The sequence below is a fragment of the Typopeltis vanoorti genome, chromosome 7 (assembly GCF_054136105.1).
Source record: "Typopeltis vanoorti isolate ZY-2024b chromosome 7, IOZ_Tvanoo_1.0, whole genome shotgun sequence".
NCBI lineage: Eukaryota > Metazoa > Arthropoda > Arachnida > Uropygi > Thelyphonidae > Typopeltis > Typopeltis vanoorti.
In genome coordinates this window covers 19,914,359-19,931,917 of record NC_143555.1, presented here as the reverse complement: position 1 = coordinate 19,931,917, position 17,559 = coordinate 19,914,359, and the positions used below count along the sequence as shown (strand labels likewise).

General features: G+C 33.7%; 1 protein-coding gene across 7 annotated transcripts in view; it reads left to right on the top strand.

The window, feature by feature from the left end:
• LOC150104524 (neurotrimin-like) overlaps positions 1 to 17,559 on the top strand; it is a 569,050-nt gene that overhangs the window by 59,252 nt on the left and 492,239 nt on the right. For 4 of the 7 annotated variants that reach the window (XM_090395723.1, XM_090395724.1, XM_090395719.1 and 1 more), the window contains exon 1: positions 8,564 to 11,546. The exons of 2 other annotated variants lie outside the window; for them this stretch is intronic. The gene's annotated coding sequence lies outside the window, so the exon portion shown is untranslated. Of the gene's footprint in view, positions 1 to 8,563; positions 11,547 to 17,559 lie in introns of those variants that run through there. One more of the 7 variants, XM_090395720.1, reaches the window with a different exon arrangement.

Below are 17,559 nucleotides of genomic sequence, written 5' to 3'. Positions count from 1 at the left end.
TCCCACAGAAGGTTCTACTAAGGTAGAAGTGGAGGAATTTTTTGAAGCTTTAGAAAAAGCAACTGACACAATGAAAAATGAAAATTGGTCCTTGTTGAGGATCTAAATAGCAGAGTAGGAAATGATTGTGAGACATACAAAAATATTTTGGGAAAATTTGGAGAAAAGAGCAAAGCTAATAATAATGGCAAATATCTGTTGTATTTCTGCTCAGGACATGGACTGGTTATTACTAACACCATGTTCCAACATAAAAATGTGCACAAATTCACATGGAGAGAAGAGGCTAGGAATAAGAAAAGTCTCATTGACTATGTTATTGTTGATAGTGATGTTTTCTCCCTGGTGCAGGACACCAGAGTGTACAGAGGATTTGAAATTGGAAGGGATCACTATTTAGTCTTGAGCAGGATAAAATTGAATTTCATATTGAAAAGAATAATATGCAAGAAAGTTTTAAAGCGAATAAAAGTTGAGCAGCTCTCAGATGTGAACTGTAGACTAAAATACACAAAGATTATTGAAGAAAAAATGAAAGAGTTTGAGAACAGGAATCAAACCTTGGAGATTCAGTGGCAAACTCTGAAGAAAACATTGATTGATTCTGCCAGAGAGGCATGTGGTGAGGTTGTCTGTAAGGATAAAAAAATCAGAACTCCCTGGTGGACACAGGAAGTTAAAGAGGCAGTGAAGGAAAAGAAGAAAGCATACCAAAAGTTCCTGTCAAATAAGTCAGCTTGTGCTCTTAGAGAATATAGAGACAAATGCAAGAATGCTAAACACTGTGTAAAACTAGCTAAACAAAAGTCATGGGAGGACTTTGGCAAGAATATAGAAAATAAATATCAAGAGGGTGGCAAAATATTCTGGAGGTTATTGAAGAAGCTTAAGAATGGAGGAAAGAGTGCTATAAAATTAATTAGAGATGATAAAGGTGACATGAAAATGGGAGAAAAAGATATCCTTGAAGTATGGAGTAATTACTTTGAAAAACTGCTAAATGAAGCAAGCAGTGATGACAGCACAGTAGTAAGAAACACTGACCAGGCACGCAGTCAGGAATACATTTCCATACTTGAAGTAGAAAAAGCCATCAAAGGCTTGAAATGTGGAAAGGCAGCAGGAGTAGATGATATTCGACCAGAAATGCTGAAGTATGGTGGTATAAGAGTCTTACAGTGGCTGCATTGCATAGTTCAGAAAGCTTGGACAGAGGGACGAATTCCCGATGATTGGAGTAGAGCTCTCATAGTACCCATATATAAAAAGGGAAATAAAACTGCATGTGAGAATTACAGAGGTATTTCCCTACTGAGTGTTCCTGGCAAGATCTATGCAAGTATACTTGAGAAACGGTTGAGAAGAATTGTGGAAGAAAAGCTTGGTGAAGAACAAGCTGGATTCAGGTCAAATAGAGGCTGTCAGGATCAGATCTTCACTTTACGACAAATAGTCGAGAAAGCATGGGAATATAACAAAGATCTGTATTTAAGTTTTGTCGATCTGGAAAAGGCATATGACAAGGTGCCAAGAGAGAAGCTATTCAATACGCTGCAGTCATATAGTGTCAATGGGGCATTATATCAAGCAATACTTAGTCTTTATTTGAGTTGTAAGTCAGCAGTTAGAATTGAAGGAGGTACAGGAAGATGGTTTAATGTTAAATCTGGTGTGAGACAAGGATGTACATTATCCCCTCTGTTATTCATTATCTATATGGATCACATTATGAAGGAAAGTGGTATTAAACATGATATCAAAATTGGAGATGTTAATGTCAGCTCTTTGCTTTATGCGGATGATGTTATACTTCTAAATAAATCCGCTACAAGTCTGCAAGATTCTCTGACTAAATTGAATAGCTGTTGTAATAGATATGGTATGAAGGTCAGCAATAAAAAGACAAAGACAATGAAAATAGGCAGAATCATTGAAAATGTCAACTGTGTTGTGAATGGAGAACCTGTGGAACAAGTAAAACATTTCAGCTATTTAGGCACGATTTTTACTGAAGATGGTAAATTAAATATAGAAATAGATAACAGAATCAGCAAAGCTGGTATGGTGGGAAGTCAATTGAATAAATTCATATGGAATAAGAGAGAAATTAGTCGGAACACTAAATTAGCTGTATACAAGACAGTGTTCAAACCAGTTTTAACTTATGGATCTGAGAGCTGGGTCAGAAGTAAAACACTTGACCAAAGACTAGAGACCACAGATATGAGAGTCCTAAGAAAGATTATAGGCGTGAACAGATGGCATCAATGGCAGTATCATATTAAAAACGAGGATATTAGGAAAGAACTTGACATTGTCAGCATCCAGCAATGCGTTAGCAAGGCTAATCTCAGGTGGTATGGTCACTTAAACAGAATGGGCGAGGAAAGATTAGCAAAACAAGTGTTATCTGCCAGGTTGGCAGCAAAACGACCCAGAGGAAGACCAAGATATAGGTGGATTGATACGGTACAAAGTGCTTTAGACAATAGAAATATAAGATCTGATAATGTTGGAGTGTTGACAAGTAACAGACTGATTTGGAGGAAAATTGTAGATAGGAAATTAATAATGATGTAATTTTTTTCATGTAGTACTATCATATCCTGTACACCCCTTGAGGGTACATGGCAGGAATTTGATGATGATGATGATGATGATGATGATGATGATGATATTCTATAATTATCCTTAGGTTTCCTTGGATTAATTATATTATTTTCCTTGGATTAATTGTATCTGTTGGTATGAGTTCAAGCAGAGGCATTACTGTAAATAATATCTGCAATATTCTTGCTATGATAGTTCAAAGTTCTTTATCTTCAAATTCGTGATATTTACTTTTAAAGTTTGTGCAAATAATATGATAGATAGTGATACATGAAATATTTGCATCACTACCAACTTGGCGCCGATAGTTTTCTTTTAAATCAGTTTATCGTTCATTATCAATTACAAATGTGCATTTTATCACGATTTAACTACACATCAAAAGAATTGGACGATTATATTGTAAGCTATGAAATAATAAACGTAGAAATCAAACTAGAAGGATTTTGCTGCAACCGTTTCGAAGTTTTTCTTGTTGATCCCTTAATTCAATGTTTTATTTCATCTCTCGGTTCGTCCTCTGTCGATTCTTCTACGTTAATACTAGTTTTTTTTATTGCGTCGATCGAAAAAATATATGGGTTGTTATTCTCTTAAATAAATAATATTTATAATATGATCTCTTTTAAGATATTGTAAACAGATATATTTATTTGAAATTAAAGTATAATAGTAAAAATAAACACATATTTTAATTCGTCTGCTTTAGTCTTGTTATATTGAATAAGAAAGACGTGGAGATTATAACGATATTAATGCGTGTAACACAAATACATATAACGTAGAGCATGTTAGTTTTCTTGGCAAAATTTCTGGTGGTCTTGGCTGAGCAGTTGCACTTCTTTATATCAGAAGGCGTTAGACATACATTAAATGTTATTAAGGGTTCTAAAGAAGAACGGGCGTGAATAAAAGAGAAACCTCTTACTGTTCAGTTAACAAGAGAATGATAGTGCTTGAAAGCTTTTCTAGGGTCTGATAATCTTTTATCTCTGTCAAGTGTCTTTTACACACGGCTTAACGGGCAGCGTCACAAGTAAACCATTCACTGTATTATCGTCTCGTACTCAGAGTCGGAAAGTGCTTCACTTTGTATTGAAAGGTGAGCAAATTAAGAATATTTAGATTTCCCAGGGAAATAATGTAACGCTTTATCTGATTTTGTATGTAATATGCAACTGTGGACAATATGTGATAGAGACCTTCCGATGTCTTTAACAATAAAATGAATTGTAATACTTTTATGTCAATAAGAGTATTTGCATATTGCATAGGTTCGCTGTCAAAATGCAATATTGCTCCTCGAACTAAAAAAGTTGTCGTACAGATCGACTTTGTATAAATCTGCAGTAAAATCCTTAGATTGTTAGAGCTCGTGCTAATAAATTGGAAAGAACACATAACACAGAATAACGCATAAATTATATGTGTTATTTTGCTCTTAGATCAGAGCTCTTTGGAGATTGTCTTAGTACGTGAAATAATAAATCATAATGTAAGAAATTAATTTTGCAAGAGTTAGTTACTAGTCTTGAAAAAATAATCATTGTAACATAAACAGTTCGAAGAAATTCTATAAATCATAACACAAATAACACAAATTCTATCAATACAGAGGACTGAGATTATTATTATTATTATTATTATTATTATTATTATTATTATTATTATTATTATTATTGTGTAGGCATACGAACGGGCACACGGTGATATCGCTGCTCCCGTTTTTTATAGTTTTAAAGTGGTTCCGACTCCTATTTTTAATTTGAAAGTTCCCATGTAACTCTACTTGTCACGCCGAAGACAGTGGTATGACATTCACCGAAATCCGCTAAGAAGAAACCAAATTTTGAAGTGTTGAAAAGTGAATAGAGAGGACTGCAATCAACAACGAGCGAAGAACCAAGGACGTCGCCATCTTTACAATCACGCCACAATTGCTCAAGGGAAGAAAGGTGAGTCATGAAGTGTATCAAATGCCTGGAGGATTTATCGTCCGACGAAAATCAAATAACCTGTACGAAATGCAGCAGGATTCTACACTTAAAATGTGCCAGCTTTTCAGAAAACACCTGGCAACATAAATCCAATGCAACACGCGAATAATGGAAGTGCGTACTCTGCAGGAAGAACAAAGAAACGCGCCTAAGGCAGCCACCTACGACGCAGCCGACGCAACCTGAGGCAAAATCAGACGACGAACTAAACTGAACAGACAAAACAATGCAGATGAGTCCTATAATTTCAACTCTTTAAATATACTAATAGAAAACGGTCTAGAGACTATAAAAGCCAGCTTACTAGATCTTGTGCAAGAACTCTTTGGCAAAAAGAAAGAACAGATAACAAAAACATCTAGTGAATATGAATTTGGTCAAACATAATAATTTAGCAGTGATAGAAGTGTTGCAAACTGTAAAAGACATTAAAATCAGCATTAACGCACAACGGGCTACACAATTTGATGAAAGAGCTTAACGACATTCAGACCAAAAATCGGATTCCTGGGAAGAGCCAAAAACAAGGCTTGCCACGACCTGCACCAGTAGATCTTGTGGATCTACTGGTGGTGTGGATCTTGTGGATCTACTGGTTGGTCTTACAAGCAACTCCAAAAGAGACAATCTCATAAACGCCAGCAGACAGAAAAAACCAGTTGCCAAGGACTTGAACGCATTGCAACACAATACAACAATCTTCCTATCCGAATATTTAACACCATTCAACCAGAATTTGTTGTACCAAGCAAGAAAAGCAAAAACAGAAAAAAATTACCAATTTTTTTGGATCAGAGATGCCAAGATATTCTTGAGGAAGTCACAAACTTCAAAGCCAATACAAATTAAAAGCTCAGAAGACATAGAAAGGCTGCCACAGTAAAAAAAAGTCTCCTAATGAGTTCAAAAAGAAGACCACAAAAAAAAATGAATGTGAACATCAAGACAGATGCAATAACATCATTACAGGTATTTTCACTTTGATCAGACCTTTCAGATCATTAATTTGACCTCCCAAACATCAGGCTACTTCCTTATTTATTGCGTTGAAGTGCTGTAGTTACAGCGGATAAAAACATTAAAAGCAAAAATTGTAAATTATAACTTACTATACTATAAATGCTGTTAAAAATATAATCTTATCCAATTGCAAACTATAAATTACCATTTATAGTGACTATTATTAACATATTATACAAAAAAAGGAAAAATTTGTATGAAATTCATTGTAAAAAATTACGTACATTTACTTTTGAAAAAATCACTGTATTCTACGTTTTGTACTGAACAAAAAATGCAATAGTATGCTTTATTGTATACATGTAAATGCTCTGTATGATGATAAATAAAATGTTATTACAGTTAAAAACTTTATTATTATTATTATTATTATTACAAACTACAATAGCCTAAAAAGAGTTCTAAGGACACAATATGAACAGGAAACGCATCCAAAATACCATACAAACGCAATGAAACACAATATATTCATTCAGGCTTCCAGTTCAGCGATGCATCAATACATTCCAAGTTATTTGTGTGTGTGTGTGTGTGTGTGTGTGTGCGTGCGTGCGTGCGTGCGTGCCTACACGTGGCGTGGGCGAATTTCTCACACAAATGGCTGCAGTGTAAATCAAACCTACTAAACATAGGTTTGATTTCATAACTTCTCAACACAGCAAACAAAAACCAATAAATAATAACTAACTGGTGTCATCCTCAGATAAGCGTACATATAAGCTTCTAGGATGAAAGCTGAGAAATTACATATCATCCAAGATTTTTTTTTAAAAAAAAATCAAAACCGATATATCACATTTCAGTGCTATAGTTTACAGCGCTTAAAAAAAAAATTGTAAATATATATAACTCATTGTTAAATGAATAAATGCTGTATTAATAATAATAATAATAATAATAATAATAATAATAATAATACATTGATACAGGGAAAAAAAACAAAAGAAAAAAAGAAAAAATTGTACGAATTTCATTGTTACAAAAAAAAAACAGAATTAAACCTGTTTAAAATAGTAATCTTACGTGTTGTAAATATGAATCACAATATTAATCATAATTTTAATTTTAAAAAATTTCTTTTTTTAAAAGAAAAATATGTAGTCAATATGTAGTATGTATCATATATAAACAAATGTATGTAATGTATATATCACATGTAGATATCAGGAGAATGTAAGAAATTTCATAGCCGTTATAAGTTTTATTGACAACTAAACAAAAATGAAAATTTATTTCGAACAGCCAAACTCGAAAGGGGGGGGTGGGGATCTAGAAAGTTCTGATAAACACCTAGAACAAAAATTATATTAAAGCAATTGATATAACCACAAGAAAGAACATACTAGTAGCAGAGTTATGATGGTAACTTATGTTCTTATATTCTTATAACCTCGTACGTTCTTTCTTGTGGTTATATTAGTTGCTTTAATATCATTTTTGTTCCAGGTGTTTATAAGAATTTGCCAGATCCCCGTCGTATATTGTCATAAGGAACTATTAGCTGTCTTTTTTCTTCATCATCATCAAATTCCTGATATGTATCCTCAGGTAGTGTGCAGGATAATTATGACAGTACTACATGAACAATTTACTAAATTCCTATCAACAATTTTCCTCGTTTGTTAATTATGTAAATTAATCTCTCATCTGTCAAGAATCCAATATTATCAGATCATATATTTCTGTCTTTCAAGGATCTTTTTACTGTATCAATCGGTCTACATCTTGATCTTCCTCTGGATCCTATCTCTGCAACCTGGCAAAGCCAACCTGAATGCTAACAATGTCAAATTCTTTCCTAACATCCTCGTTTTTAATACGATGATGCCATTGATGGTTATTGTTCACTCTCCACTAACCTTTCTCAGAATTCTCATTTTAGAGTTTTCCAGTCTGATCAAGTGTTTTATTTGTGATCCAGCTCTCGGATGCATAAGTTAAAATTTAAATCCGTGTTATATTCCGAAGATTAGCTGTACGAAACCGAGGTGGTCGGGATCGGATTTTCTCTTTGTCTCTTAAAGTGTAAATCTTTGGACTGAATGCAGCTTGTTTTTCAACAAGCTTCCCTTCCACAATTTTTCCTAGCTGTTTCTCAAGTATATTGCATAACTCTTACCAGGAAAACTAAGTAGGAAAATACTCTGAAATTCCCACAATCAGTTTTATTTCCCATTTTATAAATGGGTACTATGAGAGAGCTCTGTTCTAATCATTTGGAAATCCACCCTCTGATCTGGCCTTCTGAATTATGCAATGTAGCTACTTTAAAACTTTTATACTTCTATATTTCAGCACATCTGATCGAATTTCATCTACTCCCGCTGCCTTTCCACATTTCAGGGTTTTGGTGGCTTTGTACTTCAAGTATGGATATCAAGTATGGATATGTATTCCTGACTGCATACAGGTTGTGAGTTTTCTACCGTCATGCTGACACTGCTTGTTTCATTTAGCAGTCTTTCAAAGTAATTATTCCAGACATCTATGTTCTCATCACCTTTGACACCTCTAACTCCTTTTACAGCACCTTTTCCTCCATTTCTAAGTCATTTTTCTTTGCTGTTTCTATTCTATATTATATATTAAAGCTGATGTTCTCAAATTTGTCATATTCATGTACAGTTCTTGTTAATTTAAATTAGATGTCTAAGGCATCACTTGATATTCGATGCAACTGTAGTAATTAAAATAGGTTTAAAATACAAATAGCTAAATAAAAAGTATTAAAATAACTTAATGTTACAACATCCACACAATATAAGAAAACGAAGAATATTATTATTATTATTATTATTATTATTATTATTATTATTATTATTATTATTATTATTATTATTAGAGTTAAACTAACGTTGTTTAAATCGTGAAGCATAAGAGGAAAGTAAAATTTGTTAAAAACACAATCTACAGAAGTATTCTGTATGTCCATGCGAACGGCGGTTCAAAAGCATTAATACACAAGTAAAAAGTGCATTGCATTTTCTCAACCTCTTATTTTTCTGTCGAAAACGTAACTAACGTTTCCATTTCTCTTTGACAGAATGCTTTTTCTTTTCCAAACACTAATCATATTTTAACTCCCCTCGCCACACATTTGCTACATGCGCCACAGCCCTTCTTAATGGCAGATTGGATTTCTGATGCAGATGGCATCCCAGATGCCATCTGCATCAGAAACACAGCCGAGCAAGTAGATTCCTGTTGACAGCCGGCCACCTTAGAGACGCATTTCACGGTAAGCGGGGCCATTACTAGGAGTGGGATGTCAATATCTGCCACCAACTTTAAGCACTTCCGATGTCCTTGATCAAGAGTTCATAATTCAAAACTGCATCGCTTAATTTCGCTATTTTGCCATGCATTTGAAAGGTGATGCCGTTTTAATCAGAAATTCATCTCGGAGCTTCCCCAGAATTTAAAACTGCTCTCTTTTCTCTGTAGAGATAATACTTAATAGTGTTACTTATTTTAGGCTATTTTAGGTTTCTATTTTTCTCTTGTGGAATATAGAATTGTCCTTAAAGAAAGGGAAACCCAAAGGAAAGGAAAGCTTCAAGACTCAGATCCCAAATCCGCTCTATTAAATTCCTGGTGCATTCAAAGATTTATTTGCTGCCTGTTCCACCATTCCCAGTACCTTGCATCCTACATAAAGAGAAGCGATTTGGCTAGAAATATCCACCGGATTTATGAGGGGAATAAAATACAAAGCGATTTACTACTGCCTCTCTTATCATACGTGATATTTCTATCTTTATGCGATAGTGCAAACGTGATTTAAGGTCCTTCGGGTAAAAGGAAAAACGATGTTTAAAAAGTTGGGATAAAATTCTGTGTGATAGAGCCATTCGAATATCGAAGCAAACATCCTCTGCATCGCATGCTTAGTATTATGTAATTTTCAAAAAGAGTACAACTATTGAAAACGTGTTTCAAATTGAAATTTAAGAATGAAATGCACTCTGTTATAATAAAAGAGTATAAGAAGAGAGCAAGATAAATAAAAACAATAGGAGGAAACCATCATCAGTGAACTTCCTCCATGCATGATCTGGAAGAGGGCTGTTCACCTGTTCTTCAGAAAGCCTCCTGATTCACTTCGATCTGATTTGATCATTATGGAAAATGCATATCAGGATAATAGTGGGGATACAACAGTAGAGCAACCCTTTATCATTATTTCCCTTGAATTAGGGGTTTTGGGTATCCATCAGTGTGTTTTTCATGCTCCTGCACGGTTTCGATAACAATAGAGGGGAGAAGGAGAGACAGAGATCAAACACGTTAAGGGTAGATTCAATGGTTATTCGCATCTACCCTTAATTTCATCACAGAATGAGGAAGAAAGAGTACGAGATTAAGTTAAAGGAAAATCATTTTCAGGAATTATAATCACCATGTTCATCTCGTTGTGCTTGCAATGAAAGATCTCAGCCTGCTGAATAACCTTTCCGGTAAATGGTGATAAATTACAACGCGTATTTCGCTACAAATATAACAAAGAGTTCATACAGTGGAAATTAGCATGCTGGTCTCTATTTCTAATGGAATCGCAATCTAAACAAAGTTTAGTTACGATTTTGTGTTGCTTAGTTTTAGACTAACGTTCCGCTTCCTTAAGTTCGTCATCAGAGTCCGTGAAGAACGAAAACCAACTCTCTAAGCATAGCAAATTTATAATCATCAGTCACAGCAGCAACAACAATTGTTGCCGTTGAAGATTTTTGTATATAGCACTGAATAAATGAACAACGGATTATAAATTGTCTCTAAGATCCCTCGCTAAAGAGGATCAAATTCTTTACTATGCACTTAATAAAGTGTCTTTTTCTGGCCAGAAAGCACACGCCACAGCAAGAGACAGTTGCTTCGGCCACAAATCCAACTAACTACAGGTTTTATTTTTATTTTTATTTATTTGTTTATTATTTTAAGAAAGTTGTTCTACAGTTTCTAGCACCGCTGCAGTTGAGTTACGAGGAGTTCTATGTGAAATGAGATATTCCTAATAATGACTATCATTTGTATGTGTGCTTTCCATCAAAGGATCTGAGTGGCGGAGTTTAACAATTCAAATTTCCTTCCGAACAAAAATATCTGACTTCTTGCTCCGAAGATCAGCTAACGTACACGATTAGAAAAAGTTCCTTTCGCCATTTCCCAGAATTTAGTCTGAACGTTTTTCTTCTGCTGATCTATTTTCGTGGAATTGTAACATGCGGTGTAGCATATTCCATCAAAAATGCAAATAAATAAAAGAAAACTGAAATATTTGATTCTAATATATTGGTGGTAAACCAACTCTTGGGCAATACTCACACGATCTTTTCCAAAATATACTTCTTTTACTTTTATTAGCGAGTAAGGCTTCAATAACACTCCGCTTATAACATTTTTATAAACATTTTAAAGTGAGCCAGAGGAAATACAAATCTAGGAAAGCTGCAGTGTCATCCGAATTCAAAGATATAAGGAAAGGACTTTGGCATATCGATTAAGCTATAAACGCAATATTTCTTTTATTATCGTACCGAATATATTTACATGTATACAATTAAAACATATTTTTACATTTTATGTTCAGTATAAAATGTAGAGTACATTATTTTTTAATATTAGTATACGCACATTTTTCCAATATCAATATCGTACTTTATTATTATTCAGCGTATTTGCATATATACAATTAAAAACATTATTATTGCATACTTATTACAAAAATTCTGTATACAACTTACCGAGTACATTCATTTTTGATAAATATCCATAATTGATTTTGGTACCGCTTTACTGAACTTTTTTATTTGTTTTGGGTGACGTTTCTGCTGCCTCCCTCGAAGCTTGTGCTGAACTTATTAGAGGAAGATATTAGATGGCGGCGGATTTTTGGTTTGTTTCCGGACCCACAGAAGCCAGGTATCGATTTAACTGTTTATATGTATTATATATACATACGAGATATATATGAGATATATTTAAGTTCATTTTTTGCTGGTAAATGTGTAGAAGCTAGTAGACGCCTCCCACTGTACGAGCGCGCTTTAACCTTTTTGAACGGCGGGTGAAATAAGACATGTTTGGGAGAAATTAATTATTTTTATTTTTATTTTTTGGGAAATTTCCCCCTAATTTTCCATCTCGCTATAATATCTATACAGCGCTCGTTTCAGCTCTCTCATCACTTATGAAAATCCGTTTGGCTTTTCCGTAGTGATTATTGTACTTATTTGCTATGTAAATTGTTGCCTGTGCTCTTGTTAACTGATATGTTGTTTTTATGTTTTATATTAATAATAATAATGAGGTGATGATGGGTTACATCATGTTTGTAATCACTTCCTTAGTCTTGCTTCAGACTAATTTGAACAATTTAAGAAAGCAAAATTTTAAATCTTGCACGATTTTCCATCACACCTTCGTAATTTTCTACATTTAATGAACTAAAACTGATCTAGAATAAATAATTTCCTCACTTTCATCATCGATTTCGTAAATAATAATTTCATTCGAATAACAATACGTAAACATAATCTACAAAATTTATAAACGCGGTACGCGAGAGAGAGAGAGAGAAAGAGAGAGAGAGAGAGAGACCTGCATCCAGCTGTACAGAGTGACAGCTGTTTCTGTCTTGCAAGCAAAGGTAGCAAATTCAACAGCCCAACGAACAGACAATCACCTTCAACTTCAGCTCTCAAAGTGACAGAGTTGCGCCTCAGCACCAATTATTACAAGAAGCAGTGTTAAATTATATTACAGAAAATATTATTTATTTCATTTAAATGAGTATATAATATTTTAAAAAGCTTACAATGAACAGGTAAAAACAACAGAAGGAAACCGGGAAGCTTACATTTCTTAAGACGCACTGGAACTCATGTTCTGTCCTGTGGAAGTAATCCCTAAAAGGGGCTTCCAGAAAATTATGGAAACTAATCCCATTTCTTATGAAGAGTCATTTTGTTATATAATCCGGTTTAGTCTTAGTTTTTACTTTCATATAGCTGATATTATTTGTATTTTGGGAGATTTACAAACTGCAAGAATATGCTGAATTCAAAGTTTTATTATTATTATTATTGTTGTTGTTGTTGTTGTGTTGTCATTATTTTTAAGGAAAAAAGGAAATTCACTAAAGGAGGAATTACAAGCCGTAAAGCATCTTTTGAGTTATTGTGTTAAAGAACGAGCATGACCGCATAAGTAAGAATGTAAAACAGTACGCGCTATCACTTCATAAAATAGAATTGCTTTGATTGTAGTGGCATTGGATATAACTTAACGGAACTCTAGGTTGCATTATGAGTTTACTTTTACAGCTTGAAGGAACTTCTGGTCATATTAATGTTTTATATGACCAGAAGCAACGATCAAAGCAGATTATACGAAAAACTAGTATTCACAGTTTTTTTTTTGTTTTTTTTTTGAAACATCAAAGAATATGATCGTTTATTGTGCTGCAGCAAACAGATGCATCCATACATTAAAGAATCGTATATAATATTCTAACCTGTGCTTCAGCTATCCTTAACTTAGCCATACGAAATTGTTTCACTTTTTACATTGAAAAGCGAAGTTCACAAGTTTATAAATTTTGCCTTTGCACCGCCACCTTACAAATCTATGAATGTTACCATTAAAATTAATTAATCAAACTGTGCATTCCGATGGCCTTGTAAGGAAGAAAATAAAAAAAATCTTTTATTATTGATGCCCCAGTTAATTACTTCATTGCAATCGCCTTGAAGTAATCGCCTGTAAGTGCTTGTAATCGCCTTACAGATTCCTAAATCCTCTACCGAGTTCTGGTTAATTTATTGAATTAGATTACTGGACAGAATTAACTACTTGCTTTGGATTCGACTGTTCCCAGTGCGGCTTTCTCGTGTTAAATAAAAACAAGATGGCTTTGCTTAGAGGTGTGTGTGTGGGGGGGCGATGTGAGAACACAACAGTTGTTCCTAAATGGGGATGTTTGTCCGGGGAAAACCTGCAAAACGCTTCTTTTACGCCGGCATTAGCGAAATGGAGTAAGTTACAAAAGAAGTACCTTTCGCCAAGGAAAGAAGATACAAAGTAAAGAAGAAAAAAAGATCTTGCCCGGAGATTTAATATGCCATACATAGAAGAAGATAATAAAACTTCCGAAAGAAAAAAAGTTTTTATTTTTATGAAGAGAAAAATAATAATCTTTATGTTTTTTTCCTTGTTTTTTTTCCGTTAAGTTAATTATAGTTTCACAGTAAGTTTTGTAATTGAAAACGACTGAGAAAGAAAGTTACTTCCAATTTAATTGATGTTTTATAATATTTGATTGGACAGTGGTTCGTTAGTTTATTAGGGTTTTTTATTAAAAGTACGTCTAATATTTTACTAAAAATAAAAAAAAAGGCATAGGCAGAGTGGATATTAAATCTACAGCATTATTCCAAAACCTAATGTTTGTAAAAAGTATGAAAGTTTCGTAAGTTGACCTGAGAGCTTATGAGAATACAATCCTCGGCATCCCCGAATTGCCTTAGCTTGGACTACTTAAAAGACATGGGCGCTGCCCAAGTGTTCATATATTCACCTTTTATTAGTCCATTTGATATAGGTTTCACTGGCCTGACATCTAATTTTACATCGCCGAAACGAAGCCTTTTGGCTCTTTGTTTAGTAATTAAGAAAAAAGGCTTCGATTTGGAATAACTGAGATGCTAGAATAGTGGATATTATGGATCGGCATATTTTATAGCAAAATATAGAAAGTTTTGAAATTTACGAAAGCGCTTATGAGAATATAATCTTCGGAATCGGCGATTCGCTGCTTAAAAGACACAATTCTGCTCACGAGTTCGTATGTTCACAATTTATTAGAGCTTAAGTATAAACGAGCACAAGCCATTATCTCTGTATGCTTTTGTGTCTTCCAAGTGTTCAGTGTGATTGACCCTAAGGGTTTATTAAAGCAATGTTCCGTTTGATTTCAGTAAAAAAGAAAATAAAAACTGCAAACTACTTAAATCTGGTGATCAGTCATCATTATTACTGATCACTAGATTTCAGTAGTTTGAACAAATCTTCATTGAACTATTATGAAATGTAATGTTTATTTCTCGCTGCGTTCCACTAGTCCAGAGATCAAGGGCAGAGTCAACGTAATAACACTTGCAGATATTTTAAGTGTTCACTTAATATATTTATTTATTTTATATATTTTCTGATCTATTTTAATTTCCGCTACTGATTTTCTGCGTCTCGGAAAAAAGATTGAATCAGTTTGGCCTTCGCAAAACAAAATTTTGCGCAGTGAAACTTGACAATTCAAACTGTATTTCCGTTTGAAGCTTATTATTTCAAAATTATTTTCTAGAAGGTGAAACGAGGCAATAGTTTAGCACCCGTTCTGTATGCATGCATGAATGCAAATATTTTCCAATGCTTAACATTAATTTATTATTTAAAACTGTATTGTTCCTGTGGATGTGCTGAACGTCTTCTCAAAATACAGATAATATCATGTATTTAAGTATCCGTTAACAAATAGAATTATTCGTTTACGTATCTTTTAATATATCAGCTGCGAACGAATTATGTGAAATGCCTCGTTCTGTTCAGAGTGGGAAAACCCTATTGGAACTCAACGCGTTTCCATGCAGAGATACTGTCTAATTAGCAGAACTAGCTTCACATTCAATGACAATTAGAAAGTGAAAAAAAAAAAAAAACATATTTCATGGTAAACCACTTAATCTTCCGATATTATCTGCCTCTTTTAGCAGACAGCATGATCTTCGAACAAACCGCAAATTGTGGTTTTTAATTTTGATTTATTGCAAGTAAAGCGTCGGAGTCCCATTCTATTCCTTATTTAAGATCTCATTCTTGTCCATTAGTCTTTTACAAGTTTAATGAGATTTAGGCGAACGAGCCTTGCCACATTCCTAATGTGTAATTACCGAAACCATTACTTTATCTGAACTCATATTATTAACACCATTTCTGCAAGACCGATATCACTTTCCAGGGCGTAAGTATCTTGATTGATGCATTCAAATATTCTACTGAGAACTGCACACAGCCGCTCTCGTAGCGGATGTCAGCTGTCAGTAAAGGGCGACATATCACTTGCCTATTTAGAGCACTAATTATTTCGTGCAAGAAAGTGTGAAAAATAAAATAAAATAAAAAAATAAAAATAAAAAATAAAGCAAATCGAAGGTGTTCTTGTAGAAACGTCCTGTTTGAATTAATCGCATTTCTTTTCTACATGTTATTCTTGTCATTTAGAGAGTCAAAAATTTTTAACTGTTGGTTAATTAAATTATAGTTACAAAAAATCTGCACAAATCAACTCACATTTATCTTCGCAACATAAAATCCATTTATTCTGTCATTGAGCCTTTGACTGATTAACTCGAAATATCTGAACTGTTCAAGTGCATTAAAATACTCAGACCTAATATGTATACATTTCCCTTGTACATATAAGGACTTCTTTGAAGAGTTGTTTTATTGAGTTATTTTGACAGTTGTTGATTCTTCACAAATTAGACAGACCCTTGTATCTACAACAGTTCATATCTTTGAAATTTTTTCTCTTCATGGAATTGTTAATCGGTGTTTGGCACCCGATGGACTTGGGGCGCGTTGATGTTTAAAACACAAACATTGTTTACTTACTTGGTATAAAATAGTAATGGGTTCATTATCTTTCCTTTTTTAGAGATTCACTTTCCTCTTAGGCTCTATTCTTCCATAATCATCATATATATTCACTCTTCCATTAGAAATTGTTTACATTACTATTTTCATTATAATAAAAAGTAATGAATGCATTCTAATTATGCTTTGCAACGTAGACGAGCTTCGAACCCAGATCGTTTGAACCCAAGTACATAACTGTGTATGGCTGAGCTATAGAGGCTCCAGACTTTGAACAATTATTCATTTATCATTTCTCTGCTAAAGTAAACAACTCTAAACCATTAGAATTGTTTATTGTTTGACCTGTGTTATGTACTTCATATCTATGAAACCGTTCAACATCTCCATTCTGGAGAATAGAGACCTTGAAATAATAGGTCTTTGCAATGATGCCAATATTTTATTATCCAATAATTCCTGCTTTGCATTCTTGACCCTTTTTTTCTATGCAACATCTATGAAATTGATTACAACCATTCCTGAAAACGTGCATTTCTTCGAGTATTTCCATAGCATTTTTGCACAGTGATGTCACTCATTATCAAACCAATATTCCATAGATCTCTTTTGGCTTATTCACTGTAAACAATATTAGAGCATGCATTTTTGTATACTTTCCAATAAACTGTTTAACACTTTCATTGCCAAGCTGAAAATTGGAATTTCGTGTGGTAGCCAATTTTTTCTTCTTTTTTATGGAGTTAGCGACGTCCACGAGATAACGCGTGATCGGCCGATATGTGAGTCCTCGTATGGCGTGATATCGCGTGATTGGTAATGAACGTGTTAATGAGTGACACTAAGTGTTTTTGTTTTAAATTTCACTGCAAATCAACAGAACAATAAAATTGAATAAATATCTTAAATTTTATTAAACATCGCCAGGTTAGTGAGAAAAAATAATACACATATAAAATGGATTGATTGGCTAAACTCAGCTAATGGTTCCCATTATTATTTGTGTTTGATAATCAAGAGCGAAATATCCAGATTTGCAGGGTATTCAAAAAAGAAGTGAAAACTAAACGAAAACGAACATCACCCAATTCTGGTAAGCTCCATTTTAGGTAATAAAATTCAAATATTTGACTGTTAAACTGCATGTAAAATTGAGCTTGCATAACTCCTAACGAAAGACATCTACAGATTCTGTAATTTAATGAGTTCGCGAATTTCGAGTATTTTGCTCTGCTTCTAATATATTCGTAGTCTGGATCAAATTTTTCAATCCTTGTTCATT